Raw genomic sequence first — 19,810 nt, 5'->3', positions numbered from 1 at the left:
GTCTTTGAGAGTAAACACTTACTTACTTATCATACAAATATAATGATGCTAAACTGGAAAGATAGCAAACCCGCTAGAGGAGATCCAAACCTGTAGTTGCAGTTACTAGCTGTTCGAGGTCGTCACTAATGACCTCAGCCACAAAGCGATACATATGGCTAAACCCCGCCCATTTCTACAATTTATCTTGTTAAAATCTGATTTTAAACCTAACCTTAACCCCAACCACACTGCTAAATTTATGCCTAACCCTTACCTTAAATTAATTATATAATTTTCACGATACAGCCAATTTTGACTTTGTGGTTGTGGTAACTAGTGACATCCGTTAGAGAGCGACAAAGAACATGGATTGGGGTGTTTCGGATATGGAGGACGAGGACCGGAGGTGAGTCATGGGTTGCATACATGGGGTGTGTTCAGTTCTCTTGAACGTTTGTTACGTTGCGGAACGGTTTGTACTGAACGACACATTTCCCGAAAACGTTGTTGTACGTTCTTGAAGAGACTTTGAGGTGCGTTTGCTCCCGTTTGGTGGATGTGAGGAGCAATTAGTTACTTTTTTAGAGGGCAGTGGCATGCTGACAGTGTTCCCCAACTCACAGTCCAGCCATGGTTATCAACTGTACTTCAGAAATAGAATGTTAATCACATAAAATAGATGTTGTGGTGGCAGAAGAGTTACAAGGCGTGTTGAAGGATAGTGTCCCATCCTCCCATGCTGCTGGCCTGGTAGAAGGATTACTTTTATACTATTCCAGGTATTCCTTAAAGAGGTAGGGTTTCAAGTGTCTCCAGAAGGTGGTCAGTGACTCCGCTGTCCTGGTGTCGTGGGGGAGCTTGTTCCACCATTGGGGTGCCAGAGCAGCGAATAGTTTTGACTGGGCTGAGCGGGAACTGTGCTTCTGTAGAGGTAGGGGGGCTAGCAGGCCAGAGGTGGATGAACGTAGTGCCCTCATTTGGGTGTAGGGTCTGATCAGAGCCTGAAGGTAAGGAGGTGCCGTTCCCCTCACAGCTCTGTAGAAAAGCACCATGGTTTTGTAGTAGATGCGAGCTTCAACTGGAAGCCAGTGGAGTGTGCGGAGGAGCGGGGTGACATGAGAGAACTTGGGAAGGTTGAACACCAGACGGGCTGCAGCGTTCTGGATAAATTGTAGGGGTTTAATGGCACAGGCAGGGAGAGCAGCCAACAGCGAGTTGCAGTAATCCAGATGGGAGATGACAAGTGCCTGGATTAGGATCTGTGCCGCTTTCTGTGTAAGGTAGGGTCGTACTCTGCGAATGTTGTAGAGCATGAACCTGCAGGATCGGGTCACCGCTTTGATGTTAGCGGAGACCGACAGGGTGTTGTCCAGGGTCACGCCAAGGTTCCTTGCACTCTGGGAGGAGGACACAATGGAGTTGTCAACTGTGATGGCGAGATCATGGAGCGGGCAGTCCTTCCCCGGGAGGAAGAGCAGCTCCGTCTTGCCGAGGTTCAGCTTGAGGTGGTGATCCGACATCCACACTGATATGTCCGCCAGACATGCAGAGATGCGATTTGCCACCTGGTTATCAGAAGGGGGAAAGGAGAAAATGTATTGTGTGTCGTCTGCGTAGCAATGATAGGAGAGACCATGTGAGGATATGACAGAGCCAAGTGACTTGGTGTATAGAGAGAATAGGAGAGGGCCTAGAACTGAGCCCTGGGGGACACCAGTGGTGAGAGCACGTGGTGCGGAGACAGATTCTCGCCACGCCACCTGGTAGGAGCGACCTGTCAGGTAGGATGCAATCCAAGAGTGAGCAGCGCCGGAGATGCCCAACTCGGAGAGGGTGGAGAGGAGGATCTGATGGTTCACAGTATCAAAGGCAGCAGATAGGTCTAGAAGGATAAGAGCAGAGGAGAGAGAGTTAGCTTTAGCAGTGTGGAGAGCCTCCATGACACAGAGAAGAGCAGTCTCAGTTGAATGACCAGTCTTGAAACCTGACTGGTTTGGATCAAGAAGGTCATTGTGAGAGCGATATCAGGAGAGTTGGCTAGAGACAGCACGCTCAAGAGTTTTGGAGAGAAAATAAAGAAGGGATACTGGTCTGTAGTTGTTGTCATCGGAGGGATCGAGTGTAGGTTTTTTGAGGAGGGGTGCAACTCTCGCTCTCTTGAAGACGGAAGGGACATAGCCAGTGGTCAAGGATGAGTTGATGAGCGAGGTGAGGTAAGAGAGAAGGTCTCCGGAAATGTCTGGAGGGGATAGGGTCAAGCGGGCAGGTTGTTGGGCGGCCGGCCGTTACAAGTCGCAAGATTTCATCTGGAGAGAGAGGGGAGAAAGAAGTCAAAGCATAGGGTAGGGCAGTGTGAGCAGCACCAGCGGTGTCATTTGACTTAATTAATGAGGATCGGATGTCGTCAACCTTCTTTTCAAAATGGTTGACAAAGTCATCCACAGAGAGGGAGGAGGGAGGGGGAGGAGGAGGATTCAGCAGGAAGGAGAAGGTGGCAAAGAGCTTCCTAGGGTTAGAGGCAGAGGCTTGAAATTTAGAGTGGTAGAAAGTGGCTTTAGCAGCATAAACAGAGGAAGAAAATGTAGAGAGGAGGGAGTGAAAAGATGACAGGTCCGCAGGGAGTCTAGTTTTCCTCCATTTCCGCTCGGCTGCCCGGAGCCCTGTTCTGTGAGCTCGCAATGAGTTGTCAAGCCACGGAGCAGGAGGGGAGGACCGAGCCGGCCGGGAGGATAGGGGACATAGAGAGTCAAAAGATGCAGAAAGGGAGGAGAGGAGGGTTGAGGAGGCAGAATCAGGAGATCGGAGGGAGACGGATTTAGCAGAGGGAAGAGATGATAGGATGGAAGAGGAGAGAGTAGCGGGAGAGAGAGAGCGAAGGTTGCGACTGCACATTACCATCTGAGTAGGGGCAGAGTGAGTGGTGTTGGAGGAGAGCGAGAGAGAAAAGGATACAAAGTAGTGGTTGGAGACTTGGAGGGGAGTTGCAGTGAGATTAGTAGAAGAACAGCATCTAGTAAAGATGAGGTCAAGCGTATTGCCTGCCTTGCGAGTAGGGGGGGACAGTGAGAGGGTGAGGTCAAAAGAGGAAAGGAGTGGAAAGAAGGAGGCAGAGAGAAATTAGTCAAAGGCAGACGTAGGGAGGTTAAAGTCACCCAGAACTGTGAGGGGTGAGCCATCCTCAGGAAAGGAACTCATCAAGGTGTCAAGCTCATTGATGAACTCTCCAAGGGAACCTGGAGGGCGATAAATGATAAGGATGTTAAGCTTGAATGAGATAGTGACTGTGACAGCATGGAATTCAAATGAGGAGATAGACAGATGGGTCAGGGGGAAAAGAGAGAATGTCCACTTGGGAGAGATGAGAATTCCTGTGCCACCGCCGCGCTGACCAGATGCTCTCGGGGTATGCGAGAACAGATGATCAGACGAGGAAAGAGCAGTAGGAGTAGCAGTGTTTTCTGTGGTAATCCATGTTTCCGTCAGCGCCAAGAAGTCAAGTGACTGGAGGGTAGCATAGGCTGAGATGAACTCTGCCTTGTTGGCCGCAGAACGGCAGTTCCAGAGGCTGCCGGAGACCTGGAACTCCACGTGGGTCGTGCGAACAGGGACCACCAGATTACAGTGGCAGCAGCCACGCAGTGTGAAGCGTTTGTATGGCCTGTGCAGAGAGGAGAACAGGGATAGACAGACACATAGTTGACAGGCTACAGAAAAGGCTACAATAATGTAAAGGAGATCGGAATGAAATTAACTAAACATCTGGGAAAGCGAGACGTTTCACTGAAACACTCAAATATAACTCTCCCAACTTCCACTTTATAAATTATAATTGTTGTAAACTACAGCGGCTCAATGTTTTCTAGGAATAGACTCTAACTTAGTTTATTCAGCTAGCTAACTTGGTACAGTATTTTTCAGTGTAAACCGCCCAGGGCACCGTATCCTATGACGCCATAGCTAACTAGCATGCTAGCTTCCAATAACACACGGTTTAGCACCAATACTCGGTTACAACAAACTACCAATAGTGTGTTAACACGCTAAACAGATCATTCGTATCCGTGTCTAACGTTGTGTAAAGTTTTAGGGTTAGTTTTGACAGTTTGAGTGAGTACGTCGTCAACTTATTCAGCCAGTTAGTTAGCTAGCTAGAATAGTTAGCATATTAGCTAGCCATTGCTCTCTGTCAACGAACCAACCCCTCCTCCCACGGTATGAAACACACAGAGAGAGCCAAGCTAACGTTAACTAGTCACCCATGTCTTGAATAGTCACTTTAACTCTACCCACAATTACCTCGACTAACCAGTGCCCCCGCACATTGACTCTGTACCGGTACCCCCTGTATATAGCCTCCCTACTGTTATTTTATTTTACTGCTGCTCTTTAATTATTAGCTATTTTTATTTTTTACTTATCTATTTTATACTTAACACTTTTTATTTTTTTATTTTGTATTTCTTTTTATAACCTTTTTTATTTCTTTTTTATTTCTATTATATTTTTGTTTTCCTTATTTTTTGCTGCATTGTTGGTTAAGGGCTTGTAAGTAAACATTTCACTGTAATGTCTACACCTGTTGTATTCGGCGCATGTGGCAAATAACATTTGATTTGATTTGATATACTGACAAGATACTTGTCTTTCAATGGGAGTAGTTGTCCACAAAGCACCATGGTGGGCTGTCTTGCTCCCTCCTATCCTTTCTTTGGATTGGTGGATACATCTAATTATTTTAATACTTTTTGAATATTCCATGAGGGTTGTTCACGTCAACTGGCTGTATTCAATGGAGAGATGCTATGCTACTAGCCTCATAACATGAAAATGCATAGCCATCTCGAGACATCTATGATATAAAGTGTTTTTTCTCAAAGTTGCAGGGATGTCACGTTTCCTACTTATATCAGTACACTGGTAACAACCTAAGCATTACGAAACTTCTATTCAATCAAATAAACCTAATGTAGCAAATAAGCCATTCATTTTTTTGTTGACCTCCATACAAACACTCTTTGCTTGGTGGGCGAAAAAACACCACCTGCTTGAGGGAGACAGATTTTCCGCTGAGTTGGGCCTCTCTCTTTACCTCTTCCTCTCTGATAGAGGCCTTGACCTGCCTCACACTCCAGTACAGTAGGTAGTGGTGTATGCACCTCTCGGTTGCGATCCGCCAATAAAAATGTAAAGAAGAAGAACATCACGCGATATGATATAGCTACTACCGGAATACATTATACATTTGGACAGCGACAATCTTTGCTGAAGGCTGTTGGGGGAGGAAGTTGATGGTGGTTGGAAGAGCGCGCTTGTTTGAAATGGTAAAGGTTCTTGGTAGCTACTGACAAAGAAGAACATCAAGACGAAGCAGCTGCTTACAAGTGGGATGCACTGTTGAGCGCTACATTCCGAGGGGTTTGTGCTGATCATACAGTGATTGTGACAGCTGGTTAAATGGCGGCCCTAGAGAGGGCAAGAACAAGATGTATGTCAGGAGGAGTGCAGTATTATCATAAGGAGACGTATACTTGTAATACAGAGGAGGAATGGAGGGAAAAAGAAAGGCAAAGGAGGTCGAAGAGAGAGAGGGAGGAAGACGGTGAGCTTGAGTTGGTTAAAAATGGCAGGAAAAAGGGAGATGATTTGTTAAAGAAGAATGGTAGAAAGTGTAAGCAGAGTGAACTGTAAGCCGGATCAAAGACAGGAGGAGAAATGGAAGTGAATGAGGGCGAAGTATCAGAGGTGGTAGGTGTGGTGAAGTTCTCGGAGCCCGAGGCTTGCACCGAGGGTCAGGATAAAGATGAGTCTGTGACAGTAGGAGTGACATTTTTTGAAAAAATGGATCCTTGCCTTTTGGCTGACCTATTTGTGGTTTCAGGGTGAGTGAAAACAGAGTTGGGTGCTGTGGAATTGGTGAAGGTAACCAGAAGTGGTCTTGTGATAATTGTTTGTGTTTCTGCTGGACAGAGGGAGCAGACCCTCCACGTTAAACGAATGGGGACAAGAAAGGTTCATTGTTATGTAGCACTATATTGTATCACTCCAATATGGTATCCTTCCACTCAGCAGGATACATTCTGAGTAAGAATTTCAGATTAATTCTGTGTACCGGGTAGTGCTGCGGCTGACGCCCTTAAATAGCTGCCGCCGCACTACTCCCATCGCTTCCTTTTCTCGGCTCATTCCAGAGAGGATGTGCCTTTTAAGAGCTCTATGTTGAAGTCTGTAAGCGCAGAAGTATACCCGCAGCTATTCAATAGCTTGGAGAAGCTAGGTAGCTAGCCTCTTGTGGGAAATTATTCTCTTATATTTTAGATGTGCTGTTAGCTTAATAAGAAAGCATTAATGATTAAACATAAAAGGTTTGTACTGTAATGATATAAATTGTTTAACCTAACAAGCTGTGATTAATGTGAGGAACGTTAGGGGGTAGGATGAGATAAGACTTGTGTCTCACTTACACAAACACAGCCTCTTTGTTAGAATGCTCAAGGACATGTGTTCTGCTACAAAGATGTCTGGGGTTGCTGACTCGGGACAAGTTGTGGAGAAAACAACTGACACCTGGCAACAGTGAAGCGCCAAGGGGCTGGGACAAGCCTGTGCGCCAACGATAGGCTGAGTAAGTCTAAACCACGCTCAGTCTCTACTCTGATAGGCCAGCAGGGAGCGGGAACTATCTCTGTCAGAGTATTTAAAGAAGAACTTATAACAATGGACCAGTTCTCTGACTACCCTGCGCGGCTGGTCCCAGCCCCTTGGCGCTCCACTGTTGCACACTGTTGCCAGGCATAAGTTGTTATAACAACCTGTAGAGTCAGCGCCCATAGACACCGTTCCACTGTACTGTAAGTACCTACGTTCAAGGACGGTTCACAGACAACGGTTCACAGACAACAAAGAGGCAGTGTTCGTATCTGTAAGAAATACAAGTCTTATCTGTAAGAAATACAAGTCTTGTCTCATCCTACCCCCTAACGTTCCTCACATGAATCACAGCTTGTTATGTGAAACAATTCATATCAGTACAGTACAAACCTTTTATGCTTTAATCACCTATGCATTCCTTCTAAGCTATTCATCCCTCCAGTTATGAGAAAATAGATCCCCACAACGCGGAGGGGTGAACATCTCCTGCTCTGACTGCAGCTGGGAGGGACTGCTGCGCGAGGACTGGGCCGCCTGTGAGTGCTTTGGGACTGGGGTGGGGCCCGGGTGGGGTCCACGGCAGCACCCGCTGCTCATTGAGAAGAGTAAGAGCAATACGTGCTTTCACGTCAGAGTCTCCAAAAGTCTCCAATAACACCAGAAAAAGTCGCTAGATTTGTCGTTAGTCGCTTTTTTGAAAATGTGTCACTAGAGGGGTCTGAAAACTCGCTAAATATAGCGACAAAGTCGCTAAATTGGCAACGCTGACTAGGTCTGTAGTATCTGACTGTTACAGTATTGCGCAGTATATACTATAGACACACAGTAATATCACACTGTTGGCTTCACTTTCACAGAGAAACTACAGTGGCTTGCGAAAGTATTCACCCCCCTTGGCATTTTTCCTATTTTGTTGCCTTACAACCTGGAATTAAAATTGAGTTTTTGGGGGTTTGTATCATTTGATTTACACAACATGCCTACCACTTTGAAGATGCAAAATATTTTTTGTGTGAAACAGACGAGAATAAAAACCAGAAAACAGAAAACTTGAGCGTGCATAACTATTCCCCCCCCCCCAACAAAGTCAATACTTTGTAGAGTCTCTTGGGGTATGTCTCTATAAGCTTGGCACATCTAGCCACTGGGATTTTTGCCCATTCTTCAAGGCAAAACTGCTCCAGCTCCTTCAAGTTGGATGGGTTCCGCTGGTGTACAGCAATCTTTAAGTCATACCACAGATTCTCAATTGGATTGAGGTCTGGTGTTGGGATTTGTTTTCTCATAATTGGATCTGTATGTGATGAATAGCTTAGAAGGAATGCATTAATGATAAGCATAGAAGGTTTGTACTATACTGATATAAATTGTTTCACATAACAGGCTGTGATTCATGTAAGGAACGTTAGGGGGTAGGACAGATAAGAACTTTTGTCTCACAATACCCGAACACTCTCTCTTTGTGATCTGTGAACCGTCCAAGGACGTGTACTGCAAAAGTGCTGACTTTCTGGATAAGTTGCAAAACAACTAGACACCTGGCAACAGGGATGCGCCAAGGGGCTGGGACCAGCCCGTGCGCCAACGGATTGGCTGAGTAAGTCTAAACCACGCTCAGTCTCTACTCTGATTGGCCAGCAGAGAGGTGGGAACTCTCTCTCTGTCAGAGTATTTGAGGAAGAACCTGTTACAATAGATCAGTTCTCTGTCTGCCCTGCGTGGTATTTCAGTGAGCCCGTATACGAACCAACATACTTATCATACATACATTTTGCATATAATAAATTTAGCTTGGATTGAATATCCCTTGATTATGTTTTCTCTTATTCCAATACCAGATTTGAATTACGCAATTTCTAACAGTCTGGGCTTTGACTAGGCCATTCCAAGACATGTAAATGTTTCCCCTTAAACCACTCGAGTGTTGCTTTAGCAGTATGCTTAGGGTCATTGTCCTGCTGGAAGGTGAACCACAGTCTCAAATCTCTGGAAGACTGAAACAGGTTTCCCTCAAGAATTTCCCTGTATTTAGCGCCATCCATCATTCCTTCAATTCTGACCAGTTTCCCAGTCCCTGCCGATGGAAAAACATCCCCACAGCATGATGCTGCCACCACCATGCTTCAATGTGGGGATGGTGTTCTCGGGGTGATGAGATGTGTTGGATTTGCGCAAGACATAGCGTTTTCCTTGATGGCCAAAAAGTTCAATTGTAGTCTCATCTGACCAGAGTACCTTCTTCCATATGTTTGGGGAGTCTCCCACATGCCTTTTGGCGAACACCAAAAGTGTTTGCTTATTTTTTTCTTTAAGCAATTACTTTTTTCTGGCCACTCTTCCGTAAAGCCCAGCTCTGTGGAGTGTACGACTTAAAGTGGTCCTATGGACAGATACTCCAATCTCCGCTGTGGAGCTTTGCAGCTCCTTCAGGGTTATCTTTGGTCTCTTTATTGCCTCTCTGATTAATGCCCTCATTGCCTGGTCCGTGAGTTTTGGTGGGCGGCCCTCACTTGGCAGGTTTGTTGTGCTGCCATATTCTTTCCATTTTTTAATAATGGATTTAATGGTGCTCCGTGGGATGTTCAAAGTTTCTGATATTTTTTATAACCCAACCCTGATCTGTACTTCTCCACAACTTTGTCCCTGACCTGTTTGGAGAGCTCCTTGGTCTTCATGGTGCCGCTTGCTTGGTGGTGCCCCTTGCTTAGTGGTGTTGCAGACTCTGGGGCCTTTCAGAACAGGTGTATATATACTGAGATCATGTGACAGATCATGTGACACTTAGATTGCACACAGGTGGACTTTATTTAAGTAATTATGTGACTTCTGAAGGTAATTGGTTGCACCAGATCTTATTTAGGGGCTTCATAGCAAATGGGGTGAATACATATGCACGCACCACTTTTCCGTTATAATTTCTTTAGAAGTGTTTTCATTTCACTTCACCAATTTGGACTATTTTGTGTATGTCAATTACATGAAATCCAAATAAAAATCTATTTAAATTACAGGTTGTAATGCAACAAAATTGGAAAAACGCTGCTTCAGTGTTCCAAGCACATCAGGGATCGACCCAGTCCACATCGCCATCTGTAGCTGGGAGCACCGCTACGGAGGCACCCCTGGTGGTGATGGAAGCAACACAGGAGCTTTTAGTGAGAGCGACTATCGCTCTTGATATCAAGCTGGGGGTCGTGACAAGCTTCTAAAGGAGGCCACAGAGGTGTCAAGGCTTCTCACTATGCTCCAGACAGACATGGCACGTGCCAACGGCAAGGCTTTGGCTTCAGTGGTGACTTCACATCGCCATCTTTGGCTGGCACAGTCTAAACTGCCACAGCCAGTTCAGAAAACATTCTCGGAGCTCCCCTTCACGCCAGGTTCCACCTTTGGGCCAGGGGTCGACAACATCATACAGCAGACTACAAGACTACGCAAAGACAGAGACTTTGCAGGAGGTCTTGGCAACTGCGCGCCCTACCGCCGCCCCTCAGAGGAGCTGGAAGACAGGGCAGGATGTCTCGAGGGCGCTCCAGCAACATCTTGGCCCCCTTACTCCCCCGCCGAGATGGCAGGGAAATGGGAACCCACGTTTTACACTCCGACAGCACAAGGACATGCGTCATGACAACCCTTACAAGCAGAGGCATGCGGCTAAGTAGGATGGGCCCCGGCAGTCCTCCTGAAGTGCTGGCGGTCGGCCGCGTACATTCACAAAGTGCATGGACGCAGTCCTAGCGCCTATCATGTCCAAGGGCATTCTAGTGCAGAACTACCTGGACGACTGGCTGGTGTGTGCTCAATCAAGAGAGCAAGCTACAGCAGACTCAAGGATAATCTTGAAGCACATTCAAGACCTGGGCCTCACCCTAAACAGAGAGAAGAGCAACCTGACTCCCTCACAGACGGTGGTCTTCCTGGGGATGTTGATCGACTCAACTCTTATGAGTTCACGTCTCCCTCAGGTGAGATTGGAGAAGATACAGGCCTACCTAGACAGTTTCCGGCTTGGACGAGCCGTGTACGTCTTACTCGGCCTACTCACGTCGGTTTCTCTGTTGATTCCACTGGACCTTCTTCACCTCAGGCCACTCCAGCGATGGTTCAACTCTACACCAGGGACGACACAGAAATAGTCAGCAATTGATGACAAATGCATGTGTGAGGACTCTGTTGAAACGGCACTCTCACTCCTTCCTGTTGGAGGGAGTGATACTGAACAGAGTCCACCGCAGGGAGCTAGTGTGCACCGATGCCTCGCTAGCGGGTTGGGGGGCAGTGTTCAGAGGCATGGCATCGAGCAGACAGTTTCTGCTCTACTTGGAGGAGAAGCATGTCCTGGTCAGATCAGACAACACCACAGTAGTGGCGTATATCAATCACCAGGGGGGACTGAGATCACCGCACCTCCACGAAATGGCTCGGGAGCTCTTGCTGTGGGCTCAGACCTGCTTAGCGTCACTGCGAGCAGCGCACATCCCCGGGGTCTTGAACCGGGCAGCGGACATGCTTTCGAGAAATGGCCCACCGGAGGGGGACTCGCGTCTACACCCTCAGGGGATGTTACAGCTGTGGGAAAGGTTTATGAGAGCACAGGTGGACCTGTTTGCATCTCAGGAGAACACTCATTGTCCCAACTGGTTCTCGATGTCGGACCCTCCAGGCCCTCTGGGTTTGGACGCCCTCGCTCATGATTGGCAGGCAGCGACATTTTATGCATTCCCACCATTTCCTCTGATCACAGCTAGGCTAGACATGGTCAGTTTGAAGGGCCACTGGCTGCTCCTGATAGCCCCATACTGGCCGAGATGACTATGGTTCAGCCTCCTGTTGGCCCTCCTCTCTGGGACCCCATGGCAGATGCCACTGAGGCCCGATCTGCTCTCTCAGGCTCGGGGGAGGCTCTGGCATCTAGACCCACGTCACCTTCAGCTTTTGGCTTGGCCCCTGAGAGGCGTAAATGGGCAAGTCTAGGCATTCAGGACAATGTGGGGAACACGTTGCAGAACGCCAGGGCTTCCTCCACCAACGCGTTATATCAAATGCGGTGGGGCATATTCTGTACTTGCTGTGTGGGTCATAATGTTGCCCCCGAGTCGTGTGATGTACAAACGGTTTTACACTTTTTACAATCACTGCTTGATGCGGGCCGAGCGGCATCTACTTTCAATGTATTTGGCCGCAATTTCGGCGTGCCATGACGATGGCCCGGAGGGACCCATTGCTCTCCAAGTTTATGAAGGGAGTTAGACGTCTGCGTCCAGTGAAGTCCTGTTCGGTGCCAAACTGGGACCTTGACGTGGTGCTGTCAGCACTTCCTAGGCCACCCTTCGAGCCCCTCTTTGAAGCACCTATCCATGAAGGTGGCATTCCTGTTGGTTATAACCTCTACTAAGAGGGTTAGTGAACTTCATGCTTTTTCAGTGAGCGCTGAATGTTTCCAAATGGGTGCAGACAAGGGGAGTTTAATCATCCGGCCTCACCCCTATTTCTTGCCGAAGGTCCTGTCTGACAGACATGTCAACTGGCCCTTACATTTATCCACATACGCACCTCCCATGGCTGCGAGTGGGCTGGATTTTTCCCCAAGTGTGCTGTGCCCGGTGAGGGCACTAGACACTTACGTTACACGGACTAAGACAATACAGCTGTCGGATCAACTGTTTGTGTGTTATGGTCAGAGAGTTCTGGGGAAGATCCTATCGAAACAGAGACTCTCACAGTGGATTGTGGACACTATTACTACAGCATATCAGCTGGCCGGCCGGCCTTTGCGGTCTGCTTTGGTGGCACATTCTACTAGAGGAGTAGCTACATCGTGGGCCCTGCTCTGAGGAGTTTCCCTTGATGAAATTTGTGCCTAGGCCGGGCGTCGTCTAGCACTTTTGCTAGGTACTATTGAGTCAATGTTGCTGCCACCAACCAGGTCAGGATGGCAGTGTTGGGTGTTGCCTCCACTTCCCTGGAGGGGGATGGAGGGACACAGCAACCATGACTGCCATGGTCTCAGTCCTACAGGATTTTACTCTTGTCTGGACATGCCTAGTTCACCGATTAATCTGGTATTGTGATACCATATTGGAGTGATCCAATATAGTGCTACATAACAAAGATTACGTATGTAACCACAGTTATTTGAGCTATTGGATCACTCCAATCCTCTTGTCGGTGATCTACAGCGCCTCGAAAAGAACACGAGGTGGGAGTAGTGCGGTGGCAGCTATTTAAGGGGGTCAGCTGCAGCACTACCCGGTACACGGGACTAATCTGAAATTCCTACTCGGGAATGTATCCTGCCAAGCGGAAGGATACCATATTGGAGTGATCCAATAGCTTACATAAGTAACTTTCGTTTTGCTCTCAAGGAAAGGGCGCCATTGAGAGGAGGCATTACTGGATAGGAGTAAATGTGAAAGTTGACCAACTGAAGGGGAAGATTCCCGATGTTTTTGATGCTTGTCGTTTGGTGCGACGCAGACAGGGTGGCGTGAGTGGTGACAGGGTGGCGTGAGAGTCGTTGTCTGTCCTTTTGAGTTTTGATGTTTAATCTTTGCCCGACAAAGTGATGTTAGGATATATAAGTTATCCCGTATGAGCTTTTGAGCCAAGTACATTACGTTGTTACAGGTGTCAAGCTTGTGGGCATGTGGCAGCAGTGTGTAGGAGGGAGGTTCCTAGGTGTGAGAAGTGTGCAGAAGGGCATGAGACAAAGGAATGTGTAGCACTGGAGAAAGTTGTAGTATGTGTTAATTGTTGGGGCTGGGGAGTGGGGATCAGAAATATACTGAATACTTTTACTGAGTGTCCCAATCCTCATATAAAAAGGTTAGTATTGCTTATTTCTTTATAGCTAATAGCGTTAGACAAGGCTGGTCAGGTCATTGGTCAACCATGGTGGCTGGAGTGAACGTAGGTTCTAGACCGAGTTTGTATCACGGCTGTATGGCTGTGGTTCTCGAGAGCTACCCTTTCTCTAGCCCTGATTCAGCTAACTAAAGTCTTGATGAGCAGGGGGTTGGGGGATTAGTAGCCTATGAAATCAGGTGTGTAGAAAGTAATGTTGGAGCAAAAGCCTGCGTACCCAGTAGCTCTATACAAGAAGAGTTGGCCAACCCTTGACTCACTGCATGGTAAGCACTTCAAGGTCTTGGCACTTCGATTGGGGCCTGTAATGTGATGGTCATTTTTTCAATCATTGGGCTTGTTCGACATTGCATTTAACAGTGCAGTCGACTGCCAACTGACTGATCTACAAATCACCTTGCATCATAAATAACAACTCATTATTATTTGTAGATTAGTTAGTCTGTCACAATTTATGATACATCACGGTTTTGATGCTCTTGAACACAGCCATTGTGTTTGGTTTCAGAGATATGAGGTGACTCTATAGCTGACTGAACTGAGGACAGAATCTCAACCATGGGGGAGCGGTATTACTGTGACCGGTCCTTTCAGGACAACATGCATAACAGGAAAAAACACCTGTACGGTGTTCAACACTACAGATCTAAAAAGGCCTGGTTTGACCATTTCAGAGGTAAGTAATTTCATTTCCCAAGAGTTTCAGTCCAACATAGTTGGGGCCTGGGTCTGAAGAAACATTGTGTTGGTGCGCTCAAGTTGGTAAAAACTATACGTTCATGGAGACTTTGAAAAAGGGTTGTATATGGACTGGCAGAAAAAACAAAGGGGATGATGGCCATCGCTTGGTAAACAAAACATTATCGTGGGGCTTACTTTTCCCATCAATTCACTTTTGAAGAACAGATGAAGGAACTTCTTGATTTAAAAAGGCTTTTAATTACTTGGCATTTTGATAGACAAGCAGGACCAACGGCAAGTCGCCAATGTGTTTTCAGAATCACGTTTATTGTCCTACAATAGGAAAATCTTGGCACAGCTCACACATTGCATACACAAAACATATAGATAACGAACCAGGAAACTAACAGTCAGACATGAATAGTACTCCCCCACCTGCCCATAGGAGGAAGCTACATGGAATGTGTTTAGGCTTGGTTTCCTTCATCAGATCAGGGCATAAAGGTTTGACACAGTAACCAATCAGAAGACGTAATATAATTACAAAATAACAGCATAAAGAGATGGTTGGGGTTAAATTCAGAATGATGTGATCAAATACAATTCAGTTCAAGCCCTTTTCTAAAAAGAGTTGACAGTGACCCTATCTCTGCAGTCCATTGTTTTTATCATCTGACACATACTTGTGGTAATAGGCTGTAGATTTTAGTGTACATTTACATCATTTAGCAGACGCTCTTATCCAGAGCGACTTACAGTTAGTGAGTGCATACATTATTATTTTATTTTTTTCATACCCCCCGTGGGAATCGAACCCACAACCCTGGCGTTGCAAACACCATGCTCTACCAACTGAGCTACATCCCTGCCAGCCATTCCCTCCCCTACCCTGGACGACGCTGGGCCAAATGTGCGCCGCCCCATGGGTCTCACGGTCGCGGCCGGCTACGACAGAGCCTGGATTCGAACCAGGATCTCTAGTGGCACAGCTAACACTGCAATGCAGTGCCTTAGACCACTGCGCCACTCGGGAAGCCAGTGTACACATTATGACACCTCTTCTCTCATCACAGATACAGCAGCCATCCTGTATGATGAACAGACTAAGAAACCCTGCAGGAAGTTTCAAAAGATGAGTAAAGACTACAATTAAAGATACAAGGAACATGTCATGAATGAATTAAAGACCCTTACAATTTATCTGTGTGTAATGCTTATATTTTTGTCCTTTGCGTCAGGCCAGTGTGTGTTTGGCAACAAATGCAGATTCTCTCACATGTCAGAGGGACATGGAGAACCTAAAAATGCAGATTGAAGGTGACTTGTTTCCACAAGATGGCACTGTCTGCCATGGACATGGTCCTCATATGGAGGGTATTCATTTATGAGCAATGGTGTCGTCGTCGTTTTAGTTATACCTTGCATGATGATAAAACATTTTTAAAGTACAATTTACATCATTATGGTGGCAAGTTACTTTGGTGTTTGAATTATGAACACACAATGCCACTCTGTTCATTTAGGTGGTTCAATGAAATCCCTCATAGTAAGCATCTTTACTAATTTCGCTCAGAATTCAAAGTTGCCATGGTGATTGTGTTAATTAGATCCATATTAAGGGGTGCAGTCTAATCTCTAGATGAAAGACGGAGCAGAGAGGACCTGGAGCACAGAGCATCCCCTGAGCAGAGCATAGAGGAGTGGCTCACTAGGAGGGAGAAGAAGAGGGCCGCCCTCATCAGTGGAAGGTACAGAATGAATCAATGGTCAAAGGCTGTCAGTACTTACATACAGTGCATGCTAGTGCTAAAGTGTTATTTTCCCTTGCACAGAGTCAGATTTCATACAGTCAGTGTGAAGATGGCTTTTCCTCTTTTTCCTTTTCCTAAAATTGTTAATCTATTTTACTCCCTTAAGTGTTTTGAAAGAGGAAGATGATGAGAATCAACCAGAGAATGATATACCGCCACATTTCCTCACCATTCCTGACCTCCGTCCCTCACTTTTGTCGCCTCCCCCTAGTGGATAGAAAGTCAGTCAGAACTGAATGGGGTTAATTAAAGCAGGTTCACCATTTTTTTCTCAAAGTTCCATGTGGTGATGCAAGAACTGATCATTTCTTTTTAATAGACCTCAAACTTTTACTTGATAAAAGTGAGTGAATTTTTTATCTTCATATTTTAATTGAGTTTCTTCATTACAGACTACATTAGTCTTATGAGTTATGTGCATGCAGACTTGTTGAGTAAGTCCTTGCATTCAAGAAAATGTATTATGAATTAGAAATTTGCAGAATGTGAGGTTGTAATGCTTTTTAAATGATGACCTCAGGAAAGCGGCAGAACTGGAATGGCTACCATTTATACATTTTGAAAAACACTTTTTGTTATCAAGGGGAATGTGATTTCCTTCCCTCCACATATTCTTTATGAGGGTAAAGTGGTTTGTGTATGTTGGGAAGATTTATTTCGAATGGATGGATGTTGCAGCTTTACCTCGTCACTGAGCATGGGGGCCATTTTTGTAAAAACATGGTTTTTGTGTTCCTATCTTCAGGTAATAAAATAGTGTTTTAACTGGACTTTGTTTCCCCACTTTTCATTTTTTATGGGATAATAGAACAAGTGGTATTCAGGACCTTACTTCAGTGTGTTAATGGAGCCCTGTCAGTATGTGCCACACAACTGAGGGCCAGACCAGACCGTGTCTTGGCAGGATGTCACATCACCATGTGACAGGGACCCTTTGCCAGCAGCATCTGCCTTTCCTGTGGCAGTGACACAGATTGAAACCCAAACCGCTACACCCTAGAATAACATTTTCAATTGGTTTCAGATTGCCTCTGAGGGAGATGCCAGGGCAGGGATCCTTACCTGGTTGGTTGGCCAGCAGTGTGAGTACCTCCTCTACTCTGATGAATATTATGGCCATGCTGGCTGTATTACATCTCTGGGCTCTGTGATAAAAACTCACAGGGCCAATTTTGGAGCAGGACTACAGTTAATGACTTGTCTCAAGGCCTTAGTGTCTGCCTACCTGCCACCGAGAGCCCTGATAAGTTTCCCTGGCCCTGAGATTTCCAGGCATAAAATAACTCCACATAACTAAGTTATGACATTTTACTGTGGATAACTTGCATCAACACTTGTAGTTTTGCATGTATTCAAACTATTCACCAAAGTAGTCATTGTACCCAAACAAAATTCTAAGTAGAAAAGTTTGTAGCTATTAATAGTAGCTTTTTGCTACCATCCAACCATTAGTATTCAGCTTGCATTGGTTGCTTAATTGCCGGTACACTGTGCTCTTTATATCTGCTCTGCTTCCCTTTACCATCCTCACTGCTCTTTAACACCTTAACCTCCTCCAATGAGAAGTTGCTTTGCTGAATACTGAGTACATTCCCCGCTGAAATGTGACACATTAACAACGGTCTCTCTTGGCTCCGCAAGAGAATTACAAGCAGAGTCCCAATGTACATTGAGGCTGTCTTACTTGAATACGTGATAAAAACCTACAGTAAGGGAAAAAAGTATTTGATCGTTTGCCCACTGACAAAGACATGATCAGTCTATTATTTTAATGGTAGGTTTATTTGAACAGTGAGAGACAGAATAACAACAAAAAAATCCAGAAAAACACATGTCAAAAATGTTATAAATTGATTTGCATTTTAATGAGGGAAATAAGTATTTGACCCCTCTGCAAAACATGACTTAGTACTTGGTGGCAAAACCCTTGTTGGCAATCACAGAGGTCAGACGTTTCTTGTAGTTGGCCACCAGGTTTGCACACATCTCAGGAGGGATTTTGTCCCACTCCTCTTTGCAGATCTTGTCCAAGTCATTAAGGTTTCGAGGCTGATGTTTGGCAACTCGAACCTTCAGCTCCCTCCACAGATTTTCTATGGGATTAAGGTCTGGAGACTGGCTAGGCCACTCCAGGACCTTAATGTGCTTCTTCTTGAGCCACTCCTTGTTGCCTTGGCCGTGTGTTTTGGTTCATTGTGATGCTGGAATACCCATCCACGACCCATTTTCAATGCCCTAGCTGAGGGAAGGAGGTTCTCACCCAAGATTTGACGGTACATGGCCCCGTCCATCGTCCCTTTGATGCGGTGAAGTTGTCCTGTCCCCTTAGCAGAAAAACACCCCCAAAGCATAATGTTTCCACCTCCATGTTTGACGGTGGGGATGGTGTTCTTGGGGTCATAGGCAGCATTCCTCCTCCTCCAAACACGTCGAGTTGAGTTGATGCCAAAGAGCTCAATTTTGGTCTCATCTGACCACAACACTTTCACCCAGTTCTCCTCTGAATCATTCAGATGTTCATTGGCAAACTTCAGACGGGCCTGTATATGTGCTTTCTTGAGCAGGGGGACCTTGCGGGCACTGCAGGATTTCAGTCCTTCACGGTGTGGTGTGTTACCAATTGTTTTCTTGGTGCCTATGGTCCCAGCTGCCTTGAGATCATTGACAAGATCCTCCCGTGTAGTTCTGGGCTGATTCCTCACCGTTCTCATGATCATTGCAACTCCACGAGGTGAGATCTTGCATGGAGCCCCAGGCCGAGGGAGATTGACAGTTATTTTGTGTTTCTTCCATTTGCGAATAATCGCACCAACTGTTGTCACCTTCTCACCAAGCTGCTTGGCGATGGTCTTGTAGCCCATTCCAGCCTTGTGTAGGTCTACAATCTTGTCCCTGACATCCTTGGAGAGCTCTTTGGTCTTGGCCATGGTGGAGAGTTGGGAATCTGATTGATTGATTGCTTCTGTGGACAGGTGTATTTTATACAGGTAACAAGCTGAGATTAGGAGCAAGAGTGTGCTCCTATTCTCAGCTCGTTACCTGTATAAAAGACACCTGGGAGCCAGAAATCTTTCTGATTGAGAGGGGGTCAAATACTTATTTCCCTAATTAAAATGCAAATCAATTTATAACATTTTTGACATGCGTTTTTCTGGATTTATTTGTTATTCTGTCTCTCACTCTTCAAATAAACCTACCATTACAATTATAGACTGATCATTTCTTTGTCAGTGGGCAAACGTACAAAATCAGCAGGGGATCAAAAACGTTTTTCCCTCACTGTAAGTCACCTGTCTTGGAAATATCTCAGTAGGCTATTTTGTAACAGGTTGATGTTAGTGTAATTGCATTTTACACAGGTGTCACTGAAAGCAGTTTGTATTTTTTGTTATTCTACAACAGTCCCCCTCCCTACCGATGTTCCGTTATTAACTATGTGCTGTAGGCACCTGGCAGTAGCAGAGGTCCTTCACTGTGAGTCGGTTTGTTTTTCACAGTCCGGTCATTCAAACATTGAATTTGGCTTTCATGGGCTTGAGGTTAAATGCAGAGTAAAATCCCCAAACAGCAAATCAACACTACAATTTAACTTTTGATTTGCAACATGCAGTTGTAAGAGAAATGGCTCTTCAGCTTCTATGCTGAAAGCAAATGCACCAGGAACTGATGAGATTCAGTTGTTGCCAGCGCATGCCAGCCAGGTCAAACCTCATTTCACTGATTGGTCATTAATCATTGTCATATTTTTATTGATATTTAATAGATATCACCCTAGTAGATAGCTTGGAATTAGGGTCAACATATGGAATTATCATGATTGCTTC

At 45.8% G+C, this 19,810-nt stretch overlaps 1 pseudogene across 1 annotated transcript; it reads left to right on the top strand.

The window, feature by feature from the left end:
* The first annotated feature begins 9 nt into the window (after window positions 1–9).
* Window positions 10–16,232, top strand: LOC311135698 (zinc finger matrin-type protein 5-like; annotated as a pseudogene). Its single transcript, XR_014615438.1, has 6 exons — window positions 10–388; window positions 14,003–14,170; window positions 15,249–15,311; window positions 15,414–15,492; window positions 15,815–15,923; window positions 16,093–16,232. The product of XR_014615438.1 is annotated as a zinc finger matrin-type protein 5-like (transcript).
* Window positions 16,233–19,810: the final 3,578 nt, after the last annotated feature.

The sequence above is a fragment of the Coregonus lavaretus genome (genome assembly GCF_964263955.1).
Source record: "Coregonus lavaretus genome assembly, chromosome: 10".
In the NCBI taxonomy this organism is placed as follows: Eukaryota; Metazoa; Chordata; class Actinopteri; order Salmoniformes; family Salmonidae; genus Coregonus; species Coregonus lavaretus.
Note: the sequence above shows the minus strand (reverse complement) of the source record. Positions and strands in the feature narration are given on the sequence as shown.